Genomic DNA, 26702 nt, shown 5'->3' with positions numbered 1-26702 from the left:
ATGAGCAGATCGCGCAGCTCATGTAGTGCAAGTCGCTCGCCGAACAGGAGGTTACATCTCGCCCTTTCCCTCGCTTATTTTCATCCGATCGCTCCTTCGATTTATTCCTTCTCTGGTCAGGATGTTTGTTTTGGGGGTTTTCTGCTTGATTCATGTGTATTCTTTACAGATCTGAGGTTGAGTGGGTGTTTAGCAATTTACAGATCTGCGATGTGTATTCATGCACACCTCTCTTCCTTCCTTGCAAAATTTCCATTTTTTTTAATGTTCTTCCATGATCTTATCACTGCTTGTGGATGCGAGGGGCAGGCCCCGATCGAGCCCAACAGGCAGATTTCCTCCATGGTAGAGGAGGCAGCGAGGTTAGCTAAGGAGGCAGCGAGGTTAGCTAGGCATTTCTGCGAGATGGAGTGGCCTGTGCTCGTCTTCCTCGATTCCCACCACCCAAACAAGCCTGAGCCTCCTTATCTGCCTCACTGCGTTGTGGGATAAGGGGAGGAGGATCTGGTTCCAGGTACCTTCTCACTACTCGTTTAGGGTTGAAGCTAACTTGTTTGTTGAATTGCCTGTGTGGATGAGTTCATATTGCCAACAAAAGAGGTCTTTTTTGCCTCTATTTTTTCTTCTTCTATTTTTATTTTAGTCATTCTGCAACTTCTGCCTTAACATTATCACAACAGGTTCACTTTTTTGTACTGAGATACGAGTGATGATATAGGAACTCAAAGAAGAAGCACTGCAACCACCCAATCTTCAAAACATTCATCGGAGGATCAATGAAAGTGAGTAAGCCTATCTCCCTTTAAGAGAAATAATCTAAACTTATTACGAAGCGAGATCCCTAGATTTCTGAATCGCCTACATATGTTGTGGAGTGCTATGCTTCTTAACCAGTTACTCTATATAATTCTTACATCAGTTGCTTCTATAATGGCTGTATCATTTTTAGATTATAGCATTGCACATTTTGTAAATAATTTGCTCTTTGTTTTGATGTTTTTTTTTTATGGTTGTTGACATGAATTTTGAATCTTGACCTTTGAAATTGTGATTTTTCTTGCATCGTTGTCCTATTTTCATACACTTTTTAATAGCAAGTATTAAAAAGTAAAAAATATTTGTCAATTTCATCCCTTCACAAGGAAGAAAGAGGAGAGGAGAAGGAATTAGATTTTATCCAATTCCTTAGTCTTATTTTTGCCCCAATTGGGCACATGTAGGAAAAGGAAGTTGTAGTGACAACATTTACTTTTTCTTGTTGATTTTTCTTAAAATACTACCTTTTTATCATTTGGCCAAAAGAAACAAACATATTCAAGCCAATACACAGATCCTAGTAATCACTAGAAAAATATTTTAATTGAATTCTTGATTGCCTGTTTGTATTCAAGCTTTTGTCTGTAATCAACAGATGATAAAAAGGAATTGATGTTTGTTTCGGTTGCATATTCAAGCTTTAAACAATGAAGTTTGTAGAGAAATTTGAGCTCTTCCCAGACTTGAAACTGCTAATGTAGAATTGGCCAGTCCATATTTCATTCCTGACTGTAATGATTTTCTTTGTTGGACTATGGGGTGGGTTAGTGTTGCTTGTTAATGAATAATCTGATGATTTATTTATCCGATGTGACTTAATTATTTCTCCTTAATACAATTATAAATGCTTTAATTTGTTAGAGACGATGGGAAATAGTTTATCTGATCAGCATGTCATTCGAAATTCAGTTTTTGATTGAGCTGATTTTTCTTGTAAGTTATATAGAAAAAATATTCGTAGAGGTTTCTATTGTATCTTTTCATAAGTATCTGGAAATTTATGAAATATTACAGGACTCCTCTAGTTACATGCATTAACTGTTTGTTCTATTAACAAGGAATAGAGGTAAATGCTTCTATTCTCTTCTTGTGTCTTGCTAATTGCTAAAAGTTCACAATGAGTTGGGCAAGACAAAGATCACAACCCTTCCTAATGGTGCCAAAATTGCCTCTGAAACAACACCTGTATGTTTTAAATTAGTTATTCTTGTAATTTCTACTTGATGTTCTTTGTTTTAAGTATCTCGTAATTGGATATGTTTGTTCAGAGCCCAGTTGCATCCATAGGACTGTATGTTGACTGTGGTTCAATATATGAGACCCCATTGTCATTTGGTGCTGAGTTGATTATATTATTTTGGTATGAGTTTGAAATCATTAGCTGAGTTGATTATATGTAAAATTCGAATCTAGACATGGTAAAAGAAAAATAATAATTTCGTAAATATAAAAATAATGATTTTTAAATATTTTTTTTATTTTTTTCTTTAAAACGACAACGCTTTTAAAGCGTTGCAAAAAGTGTTGTCTTTATGAAAAAACAACAACGCTTTTAAAGCGTTGTAATAGTGTTGCAAAAGCGTTATCTTCGCTACAAACGACAATGCTTTAAAAGCGTTGTCGTTGAGCAGACTTTTAACAACAGTGCCTTTAACAACGCTTTTTCAGGCACAAAGACAACGCTTTAAAAGCGTTGTCTATTAGCTTTTTTCTTGTAGTGCCTTTTGATTTCTTTTGCTTGTAAGAGGTAGACCTTAAAGGCTCCTTCTTGTAATATAGTTTTCTTGGAGAGGATCCTTAGCTTAGCTTTTGGAATGAGGAGAGGGAGAGCTCTTGGTTTCGGTGGAGAATGAAGAAGGAGAAGGAAGGAGGAAGAAGAAAAAGAATTTAATCCCTTGCTTTTCTTCTCCCAATCCTATTTATTCCTATGTAAATGAAGCATGTCTTCATTCATTCCCTCAACTCCTCTTTTCCCTCATTCCTTTGATCCCATGAAAATAGAGACAGGGAAGGAAGTAGGCAATTTATCTTTTGCTTGCTTCTTCTCTTAACCAAGAGGAAGAGAAGGTAAGCAACTTGATTTTCTCTTGCTCTTTAACTTAACCATCTTCTCTCCTTTAACTACCATTTCCATTCTCTTTTATTTACTTATCATTCATTACTCTAGTGGTTCCATCCACTAATTTAACTCTATTACTTGTGGGAGGTTCAAGGTTCAATCCTTGACCTCACATCTTCTTATTCTATGTTTAGTTTCTATTTTCCTTCTCTTTTATTCTTTTTTTTTATTTTAAAGAAAAATACTTCTTGTAATACCCACTAATCTTGTAAGATAAATATATGAATGTGGGATTTAACCTTAGAAAATAATAGGAAATGAGTTGAACCAAAAAGGAAATAAAAAGAAATAAAAATAGGGAGAGGTCAAGGATTGAACCTTGAACCTTTATATTATATTTCATAGAATTAATGGGTAATAACCAGTTGGGATAGGAATAATATGTTGATAACAAAGGAGGGAAACTTATGATAAAGATGAGAGTAAAAGCTAGCCAAAAGGAAACAAGAAAAGAGCAAGAGAAAGGCAACTTGCCTTCCTCCCTTCCTCTCCCTCTTCCTCTTTGATTTTGCCGAAATGTTTAAAGAGGAATTAAGGGGATTCATTCCCCCTTATTTCACCATGAATGATGAGGATAAATAAATAAATAAAAATAAAAATAAAATAGAAAAAAAAGGCTAAGGGAAAAGGAAAGCAAAAACTAAGTTTGCTACCTCTTCCCCCTTAACATAAAAGAGAATATGTAAAGGGAAAATTCTATTTTCTCTCATTTTTCTCATTCTCTCCTCTCCCTCACCGAAACCTCAGTTCCCCTCTCCTCCATTTTCTGCCCCAAGCCAAGGTTTTCTCCTAAGAAAACTTAAGATACATGGAGGACTTAGCAAGGGAATCAAGGGAAAGGAACTAGAAGAAGAGGCTACTTCTTCTTCACCATACCTTAGATCCACAAGCGAAAAGGAGGTAAGCTTTCCCCTCACCTGTGGTACAAGGCTTTTATGTGCTTTTCGGATTTTAAGAAGATTTTAAAACCTAGAAACAAGTTTGAGAAAATTCGGCCAAGAAGAGCTTTCAAAATCTAATGGTGTTTAAACTAGTCTTCACTACATGATGGATTTTTCTATGCTATGTAAAGGGGTTCTTCTTCATACTTTTATACCTATATGATGCTTGATCAGAGGAGTACTGAACCCTAGAATTTTGGCCAAAAATATTCTTAAGAGGCTAGGGAAAATCTATTGTTTTACCCAACTAGTACAAGGTTCTCCCTATGAAATATTAAGGATCATGTATTAGTTTTCCTTCCTTAGAAGATATTTGAAACTAAGAGAAAACCCACTCATATGATTCGGTCAAGAAAGGGTTTAGGGTTAGTAAGACCTTGAAATTTAAATAACCATGCTCATGTGATAGAATACAAAGATCTTAAAGGACTTGTATGCTTGAATATTGCTAGAATTTCATGAACTCCTTCTTAGGGTTTTTCGGCCATGATGAGATGGATGGCTTATAAAAGCTTAAACAAAATTTTAATATGCTCAAGACCTCTGTGATATTTAGATATGAAAGTTGGTTAATGCCCTCATGCTTAATTAGGGTGTAGAAAAATTAGTTGCATGACATATAACATGTATGACCACAAGGGGTCCTTGCTTATTCATGAACCAATTTGTATACATGTTTCTTAGTAACTTTTGCCATGAAACTTACTTAGGTTTTTCATGCTTTAGGCCACTTAAAAACCTAGCTAAGGAATGGTAGGTTTCGGCCATGAGAAAAAAATAAGAGAAAAAGAGGAAAAGAAACCTAGAAAGTCTAAGACACAATTCATATGTATACTCATTATGCTTGTCCTTATACATGCTATGAAACTTGTATAAATTCTCATGCTTTTAGGCTATTTGAAGCAAGTTCATATTCTGTGAGTTTCGGCCAAGTAGGGTTTAAAAGACCTAGAGTCCTTAGAAATGAAACCAAATGTGTTAAAAGTACTTATTATGAAAATAGGATAATGTGTTGATTGTTTCACATGCTTGTATAATTTTTCCATGACCTAAATGAACCCTTGAATGCTTCGGTCATGAAGGAATAGATGCCCTAGAAACCCTAGGACTTAAATTAAATATGCTCATGTCACTCTACATGAAATATGATAAGTAGAAAGCCAAGGTTCAATTGCTATATGTTGTTTTATGACCTAAAATGATGCTAGGGTATGTTTCGGCCATAACTATTGTATGATGCCTTGTATGAATTTATACATAATGTTAGTCCAAGTTCACATGCTTGTATGCTTGTTTGAAGCCCTAATGAGAACTTGTTAAATTTCGGCCATGACATATGTTAAGGGCTTGAAGAACTTAGGAACTAATTCAAATGTGTCAAATGTGTTTACCTTGTTCCTTGGTAAAAAAATGTTATAAATATGATTTAAAGTTGTCCATGCTTTTATGTCATATGGAACCTTGTTTTACACCTTAAGGTTTCGACCATATGAAATTAGGGACTTGAGGAACTTCGAAACTAAGTTAATCATGTTTATAATGCTTCCTATGAAAATGTTATGATGATAATTTAGGTGCCACATGCTTGGATGTTGTGTTTAACCTAAATTGAGCCCTAAAGGGTTTCGGCCACAAAGGTTTAGGAAGCTTAAAACCAAGATAAATATGATATCATGTTTCCTATGATAGGATAATCACAAGATACACCCTTATGCTTAATATGTATGCTTGTGATTTATGACTTATGATATGATATGCATGCTTTTATGATATGATGTGCTTTGTGCTAAAAATATGCATGCTTATGTTATGATATGTGGTTAAATTATGCATGCTTTAATGCTATGTTGAGTGCTTAAAATATGCATGCTTTTATGATAAGCTATGTGGATAAAATATGCATGCTTTTATGATAAGCTATGTGGATAAAATATGCATGCTTGATGATATGCTTTATGCTTAAGATATGCATGTTTTTATGATCTATGCCTAAGTGATGCATATTGTTATGACATGATGTATGCCTAAGTGATGCATACCTTTATGATATGATGTATGCCTAAGTGATGCATACCTTTATGACATGATGTATGCCTAAGTGATGCATACCTTTATGATATGATGTATGCCTAAGTGATGCATACCTTTATGATATGATGCATGCCTAATTGATGCATACTTTTATGACATGATGTATGCCTAAGTGATGCATACTTTTATGATGTGTGCCTAAGTGATGCATGCTTTTATGATACATGATATGTATGACATGTACTTTACTTTATGTGTGAGTGGCTTGTACCAAGGGTGGGCTCCATAAGCGCCCCGGGGACTAAGGACCTCGTTAGGGATGGGCTCCTAAGTGCCCCTAGGACTAAGGGCCTAGTATGTTTGCCTCGTAGGGTTCAAGACTTGCTACCTTGGACCTACAAGGTTGCGCGCAATATGTAAGTGGTACATAGCCGGGATCCCCCTTATGTTGAGATTATTTTCAAGTATATATGTAAAAGAAAATGGTTTTAAAGATCATGAGACATACACATGTTTTTCGGATACATGTTTTCCAAAATCATATTGCATACACCTTATGATTATGCTATGTTTCATGTTATGCTCTTGATTATGATATGCCATGATAAGGTATGATTATGTTATGTTCATGCTATACCTTATAGACATGTTCGACCATGGAATTGTTGATGCTTGATATATAGATTTCGGCCATAGATATGATGATGCCTTGATGTACATGTTTCGGCCATGGAATGATGCTTTGATATACATGTTTCGGCCATGCTTTGATATACCATAATACTTGTTTGTTATGCCATGTCTAGCTATGTTTTATGCAATGCACTATGTATATGTTTCGGCCATGGTGATGCTTGATATGCTATGACTAGTTGTGATTATATTATGATGCATGATATGCTTGAATAGAATGCTATGTTATGCCATGATTAGTTGAGATTATGACTTGTTGATGCATTCTTGATTATGTGCTGATTGTTGGTTTTAGTGAGTAGGAAAGGAACTTACTGAGCCATGAGTGCTCATAGCTTACTTTCCTTGTACCACAGATAAAGGAAAAAGCTGGATGAGTTAGAGGAGCAGCAGGAGGGGCAACGAAGATGTGTGTGGCAGTGGCTAGGCAACCAAATAAATAAGAACCTGCTTAAAGTTTCTTTAAAGAACTATGCATTGGTATTTTATGACTTGTGATACCTAAACATGTGTGGCTTGACATTATGATTCCACTAGATTTGATGTTATGATTTTGATGCCATGTGATAGTATAGTTCAAAAGAAATTTAAAAGAAAAGTTTTATTAAAACTATGAAAATTATTTTAAGTCTTCCGCTGTTTTAAAAAGAAAAATTTATACGTAGAGTATCGTAGCCCCGTCCCTTAGGGTAGCAGGGAGGGCAGGCGTTACAGGTTGGTATCAGAGCCAAAGTTTATTGCCAGCTCACTACACACACATCAAGCCTCTTACCTGCCGCTCCAAGTAAGAATGTTTATACTTAATTTACTTGTTATATGCTTATGTTTAATTTTCTTGTTACATGCGTATGTTTAGTTTCATGTTATATTGCCCATGCTTTATTTTCTTTACTACATTGCTTATGCTTTATTTCCTTATGTTACATTGTTTGTCATTATATTCCTTATTCTTCCTTATGTTGTTTATGTTTTAGTTCATGTTTTACTTACTTATGTTTGATGCTTTATTCTATGCTTTTAGTTATAAATTAGTTTAGGATTACATATTGGTAGGTTAGGGATAATACCATAACAAATAGATAGAAACAAACCAGTACGTTAGATTGGCTAAAATCGATAACCACTTACACTAGTCTATTTCTTTTAGATAAACATGGTTAGGACACGCAATGCCCGAACCGAGGGAGGTGACTCCACGGATCGAGCGCGTACGGTGTCGCAGACCTCCGCATCATATCGCGGAACAACAACAACTGATCACTACCTTAATGGGTCGCAAGGCAACCCATTACCCCCGGTGAATCCACTACACTGTGGTACCTCCGCACCCGGTGCCCGCAGCCCTACTCCGATGGTCCGACAAGAGACCTATCTACTTCATGGCAAAGGCTTAAGCCGGAAGCATTCTCGGGAAACTGTGAACCATGGGATGCGCAAGCCTGGCTCAAAACCGTGGAGAACATAATGGAACTACTGGATTGGCCTGAACACGAGAAGGTCAAATGCGCGTCGTTCTGTCTTACCGGAGATGCGGATGTGGTGGGACAGAGTAAAGGCGAAAAGGCAAGTAAACCAAATGCAGTGGACAGATTTGAGACAGAGTTCTTAGAGGAATTTTTCCATATGCAAGTGACCAACAAGCACTATGACGAGTTCACGAGTTCCGGCAAGGTGATCTGTCAGTCAATGAAGCCGTCAAGAGGTTCAACCGCTTAGCTCGATTGTGCCCAGAACTGGTCGTCAGTGAAAAAGAAAGGGTCCGGTTGATGTTAAAGATGCTCCGACCGAGATAGCTCGACGAGCGTGGCCGTTAATAGACCGACTGTAGAAGAGCTGGTCGGCAGTGCCACGATTACGAGCACTATCGGAAGCAATGAATAAGGGCAAGAACCAAGCAACGACCGGAGGACAAAAATCGCACAATGCAGACTGGAAAGGAAACTCGTGGAAAGAGGAAACGGTGGAATAAAACAAAAGGTGGTCCAGCCAATAAACAAACCAAGTACCCTCAGTGTGCCACATGTGGGAAGATGCATTGAGTATGTCTTGAGCACCAAAAGTGCTACAAGCTTGCGGAGGGAAGGTCATTTGGCGAAATTGCCCTACTTAGTCTCGGGCACTACCTTCAAACTTCCGAGCAGAGTGCCCTTCATCGGATGCCGCCATAGAAGGACTTCAATCAGCCAAGGAAGATTGGGCCCTCCCACTATGACCAATGCCGAGTCTACTCACTTACCAAGGAAGGCGTGGCGAATGCCTCTCATGTTGTCACTCTACTTATTTACAATCAGTATGCTGTAGTATTATTTGATACCGGGGCAACACACTCGTTTGTCTCAACGCCTTTTATGAAGAAACTAGATATACCACTTCGAACTCTAGAGGACACGTTCTTAAAAACCTTACCATCCGGGGAGATTATGCCATCGGACTATATGTTGCAAGCAGTACTTATTCGGATCGCAAACAGAGAACTCTACTGCAATCTTATAGTACTTGATATGCAGGATTATGACATAATTTTGGGCATAGATTTCCTTAGTAAGTACGGCGCATCAATCGAGTGCCGCAAAAGAAAAGTGATTTTCCGACCCGAAAATGAACCAGAGTTTGAATTTCACGGAGAATCAAAAGGAACGGAGAAGTTATTGTCATCTATTAAAGCATAAAAGATGTTAGATAAAGGATGTATGGGGTTTCTAGCACAAGTGGTTGATACCAATCAAATCAAAGATCCAAAGTTAGAAGATGTCAGAGTAGTATGCAACTATCCAAAAGTATTTCCAGATGAACTACCAGGGTTGGCCCCTGACAGAGAGATAGAATTCGGAATCGAATTGATACCTGGTACTCAGCCGATTTCAAAAGCACCTTATCGTATGGCTCCGGCTGAATTAAAGGAACTTCAGGAACAGTTATCCGAATTACTCGACAAGGGACTTATTCGTCCTAGTCACTCTCCATGGGGAGCTCCAGTGCTATTCGTAAAGAAGAAGGATGGGTCTATGCGAATGTGTATAGACTACCGAGCGCTGAATAATGTGACGATCAAGAATCGGTACCCACTTCCACGGATCGATGATCTGTTCGATCAACTGAAGGGTGCGACCGTTTTCTCAAAAATAGATCTACGATCCGGTTATCATCAAGTGAAGGTGAAACCAGATGATATACCGAAAATAGCATTTCGAACTCGGTATGGACATTATGAGTTCATAGTTATGCCTTTCGGAGTAACCAACGCTCCTGCAATATTTATGGATCTGATGAATCGAGTATTTACGGCATATCTTGATAAATTTGTGATTGTCTTCATTGATGATATACTTATCTACTCAAGAACCCCAGAAGAATATGCTGAACACCTGAATACTGTACTACAGATCCTTCAAGAGAAACAACTATATGCAAAATTCTCCAAATGCGAGTTTTGGCTTGACCGGGTAATATTTCTAGGTCATGTCATCTCCAAAGATGGAATTATGGTGGATCCAAGTAAAATTGAAGCTGTAAATAACTGGAACCGACCAAAGAATGCCAGCGAAGTCAGGAGTTTTCTCGGACTAGCAGGTTATTACAGGAAATTTGTAGAGAATTTTTCTAAAATCGCAGCCCCTATGACAGACCTCACCAAGAAAAATATAAAGTATGAATGGACAGAAGCTTGCGAGAAGAGTTTCGTGGAATTAAAAAGGAGACTGACCAGTGCTCCGATTCTTACTCTTCCGGAAACCAACAAAGGCTTCGATATGTACAGCGATGCTTCCATCACAGGACTTGGAGCTATGCAAGATGGAAAAGTCATTGCCTACGCTTCTAGACAACTTAAAGAACATGAGAAGAATTATCCTATTCACGACTTAGAACTAGCAGCCGTGGTCTTCGCTCTAAAAATATGGAGACATTATCTATATGGAGCTCAGTGTAAGATTTATACTGACCATCAGAGTCTGAAATATTTCTTCACACAGAAAGACCTGAATATGAGGCAACGCCGATGGCTCGAATTAGTTAAAGATTATGACTGCGAGATCCTTTATCACCCAGGAAAGGCGAACAAAGTGGCTGATACACTCAGCCGAAAGTTCAGTGTCACCTGAAGCAACTATTTTAAAGTTCGAGGACGAACTTTTTATGAGGTACGGGGTACTGTAATGCCCACTAAGCTTGTAAGATAAATATATGAATGTGGGATTTAACCTTAGAAAATAATAGGAAATGAGTTGAACCAAAAAGGAAATAAAAAGAAATAAAAATAGGGAGAGGTCAAGGATTGAACCTTGAACCTCTTATATTATATTTCATAGAATTAATGGGTAATAACCAGTTGGGATAGGAATAATATGTTGATAACAAAGGAGGGAAACTTATGATAAAGATGAGAGTAAAAGCTAGCCAAAAGGAAACAAGAAAAGAGCAAGAGAAAGGCAACTTGCCTTCCTCCCTTCCTCTCCCTCTTCCTCTTTGATTTTGCCGAAATGTTTAAAGAGGAATTAATGGGATTCATTCCCCCTTATTTCACCATGAATGATGAGGATAAATAAATAAATAAAAATAAAAATAAAATAGAAAAAAAAGGCTAAGGGAGAAGGAAAGCAAAAACTAAGTTTGCTACCTCTTCCCCCTTAACATAAAAGAGAATATGTAAAGGGAAAATTCTATTTTCTCTCATTTTTCTCATTCTCTCCTCTCCCTCACCGAAACTTCAGTTCCCCTCTCCTCCATTTTCGGCCCCAAGCCAAGGTTTTCTCCTAAGAAAACCTAAGATACAAGGAGGACTTAGCAAGGGAATCAAGGGAAAGGAACTAGAAGAAGAGGCTACTTCTTCTTCACCATACCTTAGATCCACAAGCGAAAAGGAGGTAAGCTTTCCCCTCACCTGTGGTACAAGGCTTTTATGTACTTTTTGGATTTTAAGAAGATTTTAAAACCTAGAAACAAGTTTGAGAAAATTCGGCCAAGAAGAGCTTTCAAAATCTAATGGTGTTTAAACTAGTCTTCACTACATGATGGATTTTTCTATGCTATGTAAAGGGGTTCTTCTTCATACTTTTATACCTATATGATGCTTGATCAGAGGAGTACTGAACCCTAGAATTTCGGCCAAAAATATTCTTAAGAGGCTAGGGAAAATCTATTGTTTTACCCAACTAGTACAAGGTTCTCCCTATGAAATATTAAGGATCATGTATTAGTTTTCCTTCCTTAGAAGATATTTGAAACTAAGAGAAAACCCACTCATATGATTCGGTCAAGAAAGGGTTTAGGGTTAGGAATACCTTGAAATTTAAATAACCATGCTCATGTGATAGAATACAAAGATCTTAAAGGACTTGTATGCTTGAATATTGCTAGAATTTCATGAACTCCTTCTTAGGGTTTTTCGGCCATGATGAGATGGATGGCTTAGAAAAGCTTAAACAAAATTTTAATATGCTCAAGACCTCTGTGCTATTTAGATATGAAAGTTGGTTAATGCCCTCATGCTTAATTAGGGTGTAGAAAAATTAGTTGCATGACATATAACATGTATGACCACAAGGGGTCCTAGCTTATTCATGAACCAATTTGTATACATGTTTCTTAGTAACTTTTGCCATGAAACTTACTTAGGTTTTTCATGCTTTAGGCCACTTAAAAACCTAGCTAAGGAATGGTAGGTTTCGGCCACGAGAAAAAAAAAATAAGAGAAAAAGAGGAAAAGAAACCTAGAAAGCCTAAGACACAATTCATATGTATACTCATTATGCTTGTCCTTATACATGCTATGAAACTTGTATAAATTCTCATGCTTTTAGGCTATTTGAAGCAAGTTCATATTCTGTGAGTTTCGGCCAAGTAGGGTTTAAAAGACCTAGAGGCCTTAGAAATGAAACCAAATGTGTTAAAAGTACTTATTATGAAAATAGGATAATGTGTTGATTGTTTCACATGCTTGTATAATTTTTCCATGACCTAAATGAACCCTTGAATGCTTCGGTCATGAAGGAATAGATGCCCTAGAAACCCTAGGACTTAAATTAAATATGCTCATGTCACTCTACATGAAATATAAGTAGAAAGCCAAGGTTTAATTGCTATATGTTGTTTTATGACCTAAAATGATGCTAGGGTATGTTTCGGCCATAACTATTGTATGATGCCTTGTATGAATTTATACATAATGTTAGTCCAAGTTCACATGCTTGTATGCTTGTTTGAAGCCCTAATGAGAACTTGTTAAATTTCGGCCATGACATATGTTAAGGGCTTGAAGAACTTAGGAACTAATTCAAATGTGTCAAATGTGTTTACCTTGTTCCTTGGTAAAAATGTTATAAATATGATTTAAAGTTGTCCATGCTTTTATGTCATATGGAACCTTGTTTTACACCTTAAGGTTTCGGCCATATGAAATTAGGGACTTGAGGAACTTAGAAACTAAGTTAATCATGTTTATAATGCTTCCTATGAAAATGTTATGATGATAATTTAGGTGCCACATGCTTGGATGTTGTGTTTAACCTAAATTGAGCCCTAAAGGGTTTCGGCCACAAGGGTTTAGGAAGCTTAAAACCAAGATAAATATGATATCATGTTTCCTATGATAGGATAATCACAAGATACACCCTTATGCTTAATATGTATGCTTGTGATTTATGACTTATGATATGATATGCATGCTTTTATGATATGATATGCTTTGTGCTTAAAATATGCATGCTTTTATGATAAGCTATGTGGATAAAATATGCATGCTTGATGATATGCTTTATGCTTAAGATATGCATGTTTTTATGATCTATGCCTAAGTGATGCATATTGTTAAGCTATGTGGATAAAATATGCATGCTTTTATGATAAGCTATGTGGATAAAATATGCATGCTTGATGATATGCTTTATGCTTAAGATATGCATGTTTTTATGATCTATGCCTAAGTGATGCATATTGTTATGACATGATGTATGCCTAAGTGATGCATACCTTTATGATATGATGTATGCCTAAGTGATGCATACCTTTATGACATGATGTATGCCTAAGTGATGCATACCTTTATGATATGATGTATGCCTAAGTGATGCATACCTTTATGATATGATGTATGCCTAAGTGATGCATACTTTTATGACATGATGTATGCCTAAGTGATGCATACTTTTATGATGTGTGCCTAAGTGATGCATGCTTTTATGATACATGATATGTATGACATGTACTTTACTTTATGTGTGAGTGGCTTGTACCAAGGGTGGGCTCCATAAGCACCCCGGGGACTAAGGACCTCGTTAGGGATGGGCTCCTAAGTGCCCCTAGGACTAAGGGCCTAGTATGTTTGCCTCGTAGGGTTGAAGACTTGCTACCTTGGACCTACATGGTTGCGCGCAATATGTAAGTGGTACATAGCCGGGATCCCCCTTATGTTGAGATTATTTTCAAGTATATATGTAAAAGAAAATGGTTTTAAAGATCATGAGACATACACATGTTTTCCAAAATCATATTGCATACACCTTATGATTATGCTATGTTTCATGTTATGCTCTTGATTATGATATGTCATGATAAGGTATGATTATGTTATGTTCATGCTATACCTTATAGACATGTTCGGCCATGGAATTGTTGATGCTTGATATATAGATTTCGGCCATAGATATGATGATGCCTTGATGTACATGTTTCGGCCATGGAATGATGCTTTGATATACATGTTTCGGCCATGCTTTGATATACCATAATACTTGTTTGTTATGCCATGTCTAGCTATGTTTTATGCAATGCACTATGTATATGTTTCGGCCATGGTGATGCTTGATATGCTATGACTAGTTGTGATTATATTATGATGCATGATATGCTTGAATAGAATGCTATGTTATGCCATGATTAGTTGAGATTATGACTTGTTGATGCATTCTTGATTATGTGCTGATTGTTGGTTTTAGTGAGTAGGAAAGGAACTTACTGAGCCATGAGTGCTCATAGCTTACTTTCCTTGTACCACAGATAAAGGAAAAAGCTGGATGAGTTAGAGGAGCAGCAGGAGGGGCAATGAAGATGTGTGTGGTAATGGCTAGGCAACCAAATAAATAAGAACCTGCTTAAAGTTTCTTTAAAGAACTATGCATTGGTATTTTATGACTTGTGATACCTAAACATGTGTGGCTTGACATTATGATTCCACTAGATTTGATGTTATGATTTTGATGCCATGTGATAGTATAGTTCAAAAGAAATTTAAAAGAAAAGTTTTATTAAAACTATGAAAATTATTTTAAGTCTTCCGCTGTTTTAAAAAGAAAAATTTATACGTAGAGTATCGTAGCCCCGTCCCTTAGGGTAGCAGGGAGGGCGGGCGTTACACTTCTAGACATAGCTTAGTATTTCGTGGGTATTACTCCTACTTTGTCATTCATCAAAACTTAAGTTAGACTATTAGTGCTAACCGCACCAACACTTTCCACCTTCTTTACCTCAACTAGGACATTCCTTTGCACACTTAGTTCAACTTGTTAGATAACAAGAAACCTTAACTTTGAATCCTTTGCCATAATTAAAACTTAGGTTTGATCATCTGGTGCTTCCTGCACCAATAATCTCCCTCTTTTTGATTATGACAACACAATTCAAAGTTAAGTAAAGCATCACAATAAATAATGTAACATAAGTAAGAAATTTAGGCATAAATAAAATAATTTGGAAATTTAATAAAGTAAAGTTGCCCCTCCCCCTTAATTTAATCCTCAATCTTTTTAAAAAAACTTATTAATTAAGTTATGTTTAACTTAACTTTTAACCTTTCTTTCTCCCTTTGACACAAATAAAAAAGAATATTAAGTAGAGAGAAAATTGTTTAACTTGTAAAGATAGTACTTAATTTTGAAAAACTAACTTTTTATCTTTTTTTAAAAAGATTCCCTTGAAAAGTGTCACTTAGTTTTTTATTTTTTTTATAAAAAAACTTAACTTTTCTACTTTTCTTTTCCCACAAAAGGCTTATCTAAACATACTTAGCTAAAAACAGTTAAAAAAAACTTTTGCTTTTTCAAAACAGTCAAACTTGCTTTACTTAAAACAAACTTAACTTCCTTTTTGAAAAGTACTTAACTTGTTTTTTGAAAAATACTTTGATCTTTTAAAAAAGATGCTTAACTTTGTAAAAACCTACTTTCTGAAAAAGACTGAACTTTTTTTTTCTGAAAAGTACTTTAACATTAAAAAAATAAAAACATTTAACTTAACTTTCTTTTTCTCTCCCTTGATTAATGCCTTAAATTTTTTTTTAACTAAATTATTTAAGTTTGAGGGTCCTAGAATTCAATCATCAAAATATAGGATTAACAACATGTTTAAACTAATCATTTTTTCCTGATTTTCAATCTCACCCTTTCTTAGTTATCAAACATGTTAGTTTTTGTGTGAGATGGAAGTTAATTTTGAAGTTACTTTTAAGTTTGAGAAGACTATTCTTAATTTGAAAAATATTTAAGTTTATGGAAAATAATTTAATTTTGAATTTTAGAATATTTAAGTTTAAATTTTGAAAAATATTTAAGTTTAAATTTTAAAAAATATTTAAGTTTAAATTTTAAAAAATATTTAAATTTGAATTTTAACAAATATTAATTAAGCTTTAAAAATAATTAAGTTTTGTAATTAAGGTTGTTTTTGAAATAAATTAAGTTTTGAAACTAATTAAGTTTTTGATAAGGTTTAGTTTGGTTTGATTAATTTTTATTTTTAACCAAAATCTATCTCACTATTTTTTATATTTTCAATCAGGGAATCTTTTGGGTTTTGTGAGATGGTTTATCTTCAATTTAAAGTGAATCCTAAAGATTGATTTACATTTGAGTTAGACTTAGATTTAACAATTAGTCGATTAAATATATATTTCAATAATCGGCTTCCCGACTGTGGCGATGCATAAGGCCGTTTTGGGTATTGGAGCAATAACCACTTCTAGATAAAGTATTTTAAGAAAATTAGAAATTTAATTTTCTTTCTAAAAATCCTAGGTCCAAATAGTCAAATGTTGATTAAGTCTAAGTCCTTATCTAACCATCCAAGATTAAGCAATTAGTAACACGAATGACATAACATTTATAAATTAATTAAGCATATGCATGTTCGTAAAAATTATGCATGGATCAACTAAGTCAAACAATTATTAGTTAATTTTAATTTTTAAGTTTAAGTTTACTTTTTAAGTTGAGTTTTAAGTTTAAGTTATATTTTAATTTATGATTTATTGATTAGTTTCATAATTAAAAGGTATTTGATTATAGCTTGGTTCGTAGAGTTTAAGTTTTACCTTGACTTATAATCCAAGTCTAGATTTTTTGATTTGGATAAATTATTAATAGTATCTTCTAAAATATTATTTCATTTTTCTAATTTTCTAAAAATTATTTTTTTATTTTTATTAAATTATTTTGAGCTATTCTTATTCAGATTTGAATCAATTTTATTGATTGCATTATCAACATGCATATCTAATTTTCGAGAAAATCTAAACTAGAGCAACAATGATTAGCTAGGATACTGACATGTGTTACAAAAATTAGATTTTCATATAACGTAAATTTAATAACCTTGATTTCTCCCCTTGATTCTTGGGTCTTTTTTTGGGTATTGTTTTTTGTAGTGACACATTCGTTTGCACTTGAAGCATTCAATGTGTGTTCATTCCCTTTCCGGACTCTTGGCATTGATTTCTCCTGTAATGCCTCGGCCCGGGTGGGCCCCACCCGGACCGAACTGGGAACACCACCAGAATTTTCCATCAGGTTGACGACTAGCTCCACAGACCACCGGAGGTCCTTTCAGCGTGCTTTATCCTCACTCGTTCCCGGAACTTCCCAGGAGGTCACCCATTCTCAGATTTCTCCAAGTCAAGCACGCTTAACTTTGGAGTTTTAAGTTTGGGCTTTTGAAAAAGAAGGTACGGTACACCTTTGTTATATGGATAGTACCATCTAACCTTTTAAATCATACTTAACCAGAATCTCAGAACCGGGGTATTACAATCACCCCCATTTAAAGACACAACATCATCATTGTGTAACCACGAATCACACCACAGACAAATCCCAAAATCTCCCTCGCTAGGTGGTGCCTTGGATGCTCCTGCCACAGGCACACTCACGGTCGTAAGGTCGCTCTGATACCATTTGTATTGCCCCGACCCGGGCGGGCCCCACCCGGAACGAACCGGGAACACCACTAAAATTGCCTATCGGGTTGACGACTAGCTCCACAGACCACCGGAGGTCCTTTCAGTGTGCTTTGTTCTCACTCGCACGCACCTTGGAAAACTTCCCAGGAGGTCACCCATCCTTAGATTTTTCCAAGCCAAGCACACTTAACTTTGAAATTCTTAAGTTTGGTCTTCCGAAAAGGAAGGTGCACCTTGGTGATATGGATAATACCATCTATCCTTTTAAGCCATACTTAACTAGAATCTTAGAATCAGGGTATTACATCTGTAACTCCCCACCCTCCTCACTACTAGTCTGTGAGGGCGGAGCGCTACTGGACTACTAACTTATCTTAACTAACATTGCACACATGTGAATATCAATACCTAAACTCTCTAAACATGTAACTGATAGCAGCGGAAAACATAAACAACTTATCTCTACATTCTACTCCAGCATATGAACACAACTAAACTATATATCAATCTAATCATGCTGAAATATATGTATTAATCTGAACATGCATGCAACCATTATACAACTAAGTTAATAGGTCTAATATGCATAACAATTTAAATGGAGGAATTCTAAATACATGAAATCACTCAGATAATAAAATCATCAACATGAATAAATTGCTATCTTAATAAATTTCTAAACTAGGTCCCAAGGCTTCTATAGTCCAAACATCACACATCCATCCGCACCTCCTTGTCGCCTTCCTTCTCTATAGCTTTTCCTTTCCTTTATCTGTAGTAAGAGGAAATGTAACTATAAGCAAAATTGCTTAGTAAACGCTATCTAACTCACAAAACTCGAATATGCATGTGAATAAAATAAATCTAAAACTGAATGCTTTAAAGGAAATACTACACATGCTCATCTAATAGCAAAAGAAACAAGACATGCTGAAATGCTCATGTAAGGCTTATTTCACTTGTTCAAAACTTATACTTTTATACTTCAGAATAATAAGTTTAACTGAACTAATACATAAGCTGAGCTAAACTGATGCTAGGCTAATGCTGAATCTGAACTGTATTTACGTAACTGATTTGTGAAGTTTTGAAAACTTGCTATGAGCCCATCCCTAACTAGACCCGAGGTAGCTAGTCCCGAATCTATTAGGGTTTACTAGGTTATCTAAACCTAGGGACGACTATGGGAGCCCAACCCAAGGACAATTAAGAGTCCAGCACAGTGCCACTGATAAAAGTAAAATACTGATTCATAAGCTGATTTATCTTATCTTACTCTTACTAGGTTATCTGAACCTAGAGCTAGGTTATCTGAACCTAGGGGCGACTATGGGAGCCCACCCATTGGACCGTAGTCCCGTATAAACTGAAGCTAGACTAAGCATGCTGTTTATAAGAATTGTAGAATGAAATGCTAACTATAAGGACTGCTCTTTATGTCCAATCACAAAGCACAACCATTTTGCAGTAAGCTACCAAAAACCAATCTACATGCTTTAGAAGAAAACTACACTCTTTCTTGTTCATTTGAATCCAAAACCATTTCGAGGAGAATATGAAATCATCGAAACCAACAGAACCTCACAAATATTCAAAGGAATATACTTGAAACCTCTTAATCTACACTAGAAATTTCGACCCATCATCCACTAAATTTGACTTCTGCATGAAGTAAAACAATCTTTCGAAACACGAGCTCCAGCACTAAATCGAAACTCATACAGGGAGCAAGCCAAGTCTTCGGAGTTAAACACCAGTAACCAAATCGAATAACCCCCTTACAAGAAACACAAATTTCAAACCGTATTAAGAATTTCATGGAACAAGAACTTCATGGAACAACCAATAAGAAACCCATAGAACCTCACCGAAAATCCATTGCAAATTTATAAGAAATTGGCTACTGGAAACCAACAACAAGAGTGTTCATGCTCAATAGTTCTACACCAAAACTAAACCTGTTTAAGGTCACAAGCAACCTAAAAACATGGAACTATCTTATACTAAAAAGAACCAAAAACGATAATCCTTCTTCATGTTCAATGCTACAAAGATTTGCTACTGAGAACTTATAAACATAGCTGTTCTTCATGTTCTGTAACCAAGCATACTATTCTGCAGTAAGCTACCAAAACAAACCTACATGCTTTAAAAGAAACTAAACTCTTTCTTGTTCCTTGCCCAACAACAGAAATCCAAAATCTGTAATCCTTCAAATTAACTGATCATGCCCATAAAAATTCATGAATGAAAGGACTTGAACCCATATCTGTCAATGAATCCGAAAAGCACCTTGGTGTAAAACACTTCTTTAAAACTCATAGGAAGGGATTGAACTACAAGAAATTTCCTCCACACCAGATTCATGGCAATTCCACTACAGAACAATATCCATTGAAATCCTCACCATCAAAATAGTCTAACATTCTGAAACTATATGAAAAACATCCTTGATCAAATCCGAGAACCCCAAACCATTTTCCTACCCTTTACAATTCATTTCCCTTCTTTGATGCTTTACGGCAGGAATCTAAATGAGTATACTACGCCCTTCACAGCATGCTTCGACAATCAAAGAAAACAAGAATCCGAACTTCTCCTACTGCAGGTGAGTAACGCTTACCTTGGTTTCTTGGTCTTACAATCCGAATTAGGCTTCTAGGGTTTTCGGAGAGCTTGAGATTTCGGCTCTTCTTCGTGTCCAGGCTTCTCTTCGACGAGAGGCTCTTAAGGAGGTTAGCCGCCGGATACAAGACCTAGCTCGACTTGTTTTCCGCCCGAGCTCTGTCGTCATGAGCGAGAGAAGAAGGAGAGGGGTTTTCGGTCACGGGAAAACAACATCAACTTATCCCTTTTATAATCTCCAATATTCTTTTAACCTCTTAAATAAATTTTGCTATCCTTTCTAAACAGAACCTCCCGCTTGGCCACTTGGTCAGCTGGATTCGTCGAATCTCGGCTGCATCCCTTTTTATTCCTATTTATTCTCTGTTTTCTAACTACTGCTTAAATAAATTCCATCCCTTATTTGATTAGCATCGCCCACTTGGGCACTTGGTTAGCCGAGACAACTTAAGGCTTTGCTTAACCGGAGGTCTCTGCTTTGAACCTCGGCTTAATTTCTTTATTTTTTGCAACTTGTTTCTTTTGGTAAAAATACCAAACGAACTCCAAAAATTACATAAAAATACTCTAAAATTTTTTAAAAATCTCTAGAATATTTATAAAGCATTTCTAAATATTTTTAAGTGCTATTAGGACTCGGAATAAGGAAATTTGGGTTGTTACAACATCTCCTTCTCCTCTGGTTGTACTGTCTGAATCTTATGAGTAGGGCACTGGTTTCTGTGGTGCCCTCTTTCCCTACATTTAAAACAAATTATGTGAAATTTAAAATTTAAATTTACAATTTTACCTTTTAGATACATGATAGGATCCTCCCCCTTGACTATTGTCACCTTGAATTTGGACTTAAATTCAGCTATCTCTTCCTTGGCCATTAGTGCTATGAAATTAGTCTGATCTGATTCTCTTGAGTTTGGTTCGGAGGTTGACTCTGGTGATTCATACTCAAATTTGAACTCAAGTTTGACTTGGTCTTTAGCTTTGACGGAATCTCATGAAGCTCGATTAATTTTTTCCAAAGCTCATTAGCATTGTTGAACTTTCCAACTCAATCAAGCTCTTCATTTATTTGCCCGTATAGGAGAGTACATGTCACTTTTGCATTTGCCTTGATTTTTCTTCTTGTTTGTGCATCCCACTTGTCGTAGGCGATGGGCACACCGTCTTCGATGGGGAGTATGAATCAGTCTGGATCATGATGTAGGATCGATGCACACTAGGAGGGATGAATAGTGCTCATGGTTTTCATGTTCATTTTAAAACAAAAATTGAAGAGATAAGGGCAGTGGAATAAAGATAGAAACAAAAAGCAAACAACATTGACACACCAAGATTTGCTTGGTTCGGAGCATGTGACAACTCTTAATCTAAGGTATGCAATCGTTGATCGCTTTCATTAGGCAATCACTATCAATTTGGAGTTACAGTAATGATTAGAATTAAGCAATTAACTTTAACAATAACAATTAATACCAACGACTTGGAGAATTAGATCTTGAACGTGGTTGTTATCAGAGTAGCTTTTGAGCATTGTAGAGGCTTTATCAGAGTAGCGCACAGAAGCAGAAGTTGCTTAGAATGTTGTTGTAAAGCCACTGGTCGAAGGATTCTTTTATAACCTATTCTGGGCGCCTGGATCCCCTCCTAGGTGCTTGGGCCATGCTGGCGTGCTCTCATTGAAAGTTGATAAGTAAGGTTATCCACCTCCGAGCGCCCGGACCATGACATAGGTCTGACCAATCCTCGCTCTCCAGCTTAGCGAACATATGATATTTGGTCGTTCGAGCGCTCGGACCGCGAGGGCGCTTGGCCCTCGCCCGGGCTATTACTCGGCGAAGGCATCCCAGGCGCCCTGACTCCTTTCAGATGCTTGGACCCCCATTTTTCCCATTTTTAACTTCCTGTAAAATAAGGTTAGTCCAGACACATAATATATAAAGAACGATAAGATTTGATAGCCTTTGGACTGTTCGGTCAGATTTTGAGTTTCGTTGAAACTCTAGGTTGGACCGACACCTACTGTTCTCTCTTCGGGTGACACATCCTTACCTACTCCTCTCAGGAGAAATTACCTTTTGCCAGATTGGTCCTCCAGACCGTATGGACTTTTGCTCAGCATTCGAGGCTTCAGGACTTCTCCGCTGGACGTTCGATCCTCGATCCGTCTAGTCTTTCGCTTGGTGTTCGTGATCCCCAAGACTTCCACCTAGAATCTGTGATCCTAAGATTTGCTTGATGCCCTCGACTTGCTAAGACTTCTTGTAGTCCCATGGACTAGGGCTTCGTTGCCTAACCATAGCTAGGGCTTTTCACCTACCTAATCATAGCTAGGACTTTTTTTTGCCTAAGATCACTTAAGACTTTTCTGCACACTTAGTTCAATTTGTTACATCACAAGATAGCTTAACTTTGAACCTTTTTTCTATTATTAAAATATAGGTTCGATTGTCTGGTACTTCTTGCACCAACAATCTCCTCCATTTTGATTATGACAACTTAGTTCAAAAGTTAAGTAAAAACATAGAAAATAGTAAGGCATTAAGAACAAGTAGATAGAAGTTTTTTCAAAAACTAAGAATTATTTAAAAAAATTTTTAAAAAAAAACTCCTCCTGAAACAATGTATTTTCTTAGTTTTTCTTTAATAAAAAACTTAGCCCCATTCTTATATTTTAAGAACCTTTGTTAAGTACTGATCTTTTGAAAATGTTTTCTTATATAAACCCTGTTAAGTTGTAAAATACCAAAAATGGGAAAATAACCATAAGGTAATTTTTTGGAATTTTTAGAAAATATTCGGAAATTTTTCGGAGCTCGTATGACGAGTTTACGGGGATAAATATTGGGCCTCGGGAAAGCCTGTTAGGCTACCATATTTTAACGAGGAAATGTGTATTTTGTTTAATTCTTTTTTTTTAATTTCTTTTATTCTTTTCCTTCACCGTTTCCTTCTCCCCTTTCTCCTGTGTGCCTGAGCCATCCCCGACGCCGATCCCTCGCCCTAACCGCACTCGACGACAGTTCCATCTCCTCCTATTTCTCCCCTCGCCCGAACCGATCTCTTCCTCTTCCCCCATTTCTCCTTCTTCTACTTACTGAGATCTGCCCTAACCTCTCTGTAGTCCGTCGCACGGAGCACTGCCGCACCCCTCCCTTTCCTCTGCCACTTCGTTGACGGCGTCGATCGCCACCCCTACCTGTGCCCTAGTCTCCAGCTGACGTCTCCTTCTCGCCGATCGCCACTTCAGCACCCGATCGCCCTGGCGCTGCTCATCTCAGCGTCGGCCGAGCCGCCATCTCTTCTACCCCTGTCTTGAAGGTCGCCAGGGGTTTCCCCTCTCGTGAGTTTCCTTCCTTCCGAGATGTGCCCTAGCAGCGTGGTCTCATCGCGCCACTGATTTGTCGGATCCCTGGTCGTCACAGACAGTAAGAGAGAAATAGGTAATGTGCACAAATTGTAGTGGTGTATAGATATCTTGGTTGATTCTCTATCTTTCTTGTGATCCGGGCAGTGAGGAGGTCCAGCAGCTACTTCTTCCGGTAGCAACCAGCTTTGGCTGTGAGTTGAGGTAAGCGTTAAGCCTAGCCTCTAAAATAGGTGATACAATGATGGATTGTTAATTTTCGGGCATTTAACCATGTTGGACAGCGGTATCGCAGCGTGTACCTCCGACATTGACTAACTGAGGAATCCCTATATCTTGGTGAGTTTTAGAAGGGATAACTATTTGGATTTAACTAGAGGAGGAATTTTATTCTTGCTGTAGGTATACCTAAAATGGAAATTTGGAATAATTTAGGGTTAGAGATTTTATTTAGTTATTTATAAGAATTGTAGCTAAATAAAATATATTTATATTGGTGGCATAGGACTTTGACGCGAGACGAGTATCTCGACGTCGGATTTGGACCAGATATGATCCTTTCTTATTGGAGGTGGGTACCTTAACTTATCTTTTAGATTTGTCATTTGATGTGCATAGTAGTTTTTAACAAATAGTAATGATTATGTTTTGTATCTGCATCAGTATGTCATTATCCATTACCTGTGCATGCTTGATTGTTTACTGTTTGCATTCATGTTTACACCTTCAAATTACTTATGATCATAAAGGTAATGACATACCATGCCATAGGATATACCAGACTTATTTGATACCATATCTGACCTGTGTACCTAGATCTTTTGATATGATCCATGTATATTTTTGGTATATATTTTATGGAGGTAGATATGGGCAGGACTTCCATGCTTAGTGTCATGCATCATCTCGCATGATTGCATGCTGCGCGATAGTCGACTCCATTATTGTTGAGCACATCACCAGTTAAATGGATTTGCACACACAACCATTAATGGGTTAGTGGTTCTTGTCAGGCAGGGTGTGTTGCAGCAGGTTACTCTATCAAGGGCTCCGTTGGTCTACTCATGGGTAGTGTGACGCATCATTGTAGCATGACAGGGATCCCTCCTCTAGACTTGCTCAGGGAGATGAGAGCATTGAGCTCCCCTCCTTATGATTTGGGGTAGGAGGATAGGTGTACTCTGATAGTATCCCGTCCACTTGATCACTCATCAGGAGCAATGATGGCAGAGTGCACGGTTGTCACAGCCCTACCCACTCGGTGTAGTAGGGGTGACCAGGACATGTCATTGGCATTATACGCATTGATGCATTTATTGCTTGTGTTTGCTGCATATTGGATGGATGCATTTGTGTGACATGCATACAGGATTCCTATACTTCTCGATTGATTATCCATATACCAGGTCCTGGTTAGCACAGTTTTCTCCTGTTTATTTCAGTTACATTTATCATTCTTATATCAGGAGACTGTATGCATGATTAGTGCTAGTTGTTATTTTCTTACTATACATGCCAATATTACCCGCTGAGGAGTTGACTCACCCCATGGATATTTACTATTTTCAGGTTGAGGCTGTCAGGAGGAGTTCCAGTCGCTAGTCCCCTGTAGATCGCGAGGATGTGTTTTATCTTTTGTTTTCTTATTGTACTTTTTAGACTTGTTCTAGTTTTGACACTTGGATATTGTGTTATCTTTATTGTCGATGAGTTTTATTTGGATGTATTTTTGCTACATGCCTACCTGGATGGCAGAAGAGGTGAGATCGTTGTGATTTATGTTTTATGGGTGTAGTGGAGTAGGATATTGGTTTTGAGCTTTATGGGTATAGTTGATTTGGATTTTTGACTTGGTTTTCCTTATCGTTACATTTGTTTAGTTTTGCTATTAAACTGCGTGGTGATTGCTTATATATATATATATATATATATATATATAGTTCCAGCTGTGTTGGCCGAGGTATCTGGATGATGTAGTAAAGTTTCAGATTGTCACCCTTACAGGGGAGATGCTGCCAAAATTTCTTCTGACAAGGACTCTCCCAGGGCGTGACATAAGTATTTAGCTTTCAAAAGGATTTTGATAAAAACTTTAGTTAAGTACTTAGCTTTAAGAATATTTTTATAAACACTTTAAGTACTTAATTAGCTTAAAAAGATTTTGATAAAAACTTTTAGTACTTCACTAGCTTTAAAAAGATTTTTTATAAAAACTTTAAGTACTTAACTAACTTTAAAAAGATTTTTTTTAAAAAAACTTTAAGTACTTAATTAACTTAAAAATATTTTGATAAAAACTTTAAGTACTTAACTAGCTTTAAAAAGATTTTTTATAAAAACTTTAAGTACTTAATTATATATCTTAAAAAGATTTTGCTAAAAATTTTAAGTACTTAATTAGCATAAAAGGATTTTGATAAAAAAAACTTTAGTTAAGTACTTAGCTTTGAAAAAGAGTTTGATAAAACTTAGTTAAGTACTTCATATTTAAAAACATAGCTAATTAAAACTTTAGTTAAGTACTTAACTTTGAAAAAACATAGTTTACTTTTTATTTAACTTAACTTCTATTATTCCTCTCCCTTTGATATATATTAAAAACAATCTTAGAGTTTAGATAACAATTTTAATCTCCCCCTTAATGCCAAAATTTTAGGTGAATGCTTTTAAGTTTGTGGGGGAAATTTTTATTTCTTATCCTAAAGTCCAAGCATGTAAAGTAAAAAAATTTTGAAAGAAAGCTTTAAAACATTCATCTACTTTTCTTAGAATAAATGTCTAATCTTTAGTTACTAGCTATTTACCATAAGGTAGTGGCGTTCATTTGGTTAATCAAGTATATGATCCAGTTGTTAGAGTGTATACTAAAAGCCTAGCTTTTGTAAACATTTATTTTTGAAATAAAAGAATCACATTGTTCAAATGTCTACATTTATTATTAAGTGTAGT

General features: G+C 36.4%; 1 long non-coding RNA gene across 1 annotated transcript; it reads left to right on the top strand.

Annotated features, from left to right (window-relative positions):
- Positions 1 to 23334: 23334 nt before the first annotated feature.
- LOC122032475 lies at positions 23335 to 24315 on the top strand. Its single transcript, XR_006126101.1, has 4 exons — positions 23335 to 23829; positions 23901 to 23957; positions 24038 to 24092; positions 24259 to 24315. It is a non-coding gene; the product is annotated as an uncharacterized LOC122032475 (long non-coding RNA).
- The last annotated feature ends 2387 nt before the right edge of the window (positions 24316 to 26702 follow it).

The sequence above is a fragment of the Zingiber officinale genome, chromosome 11A, assembly GCF_018446385.1.
Source record: "Zingiber officinale cultivar Zhangliang chromosome 11A, Zo_v1.1, whole genome shotgun sequence".
NCBI classification, from domain to species: domain Eukaryota; kingdom Viridiplantae; phylum Streptophyta; class Magnoliopsida; order Zingiberales; family Zingiberaceae; genus Zingiber; species Zingiber officinale.
This window is presented reverse-complemented; position numbering and strand designations above follow the sequence as displayed.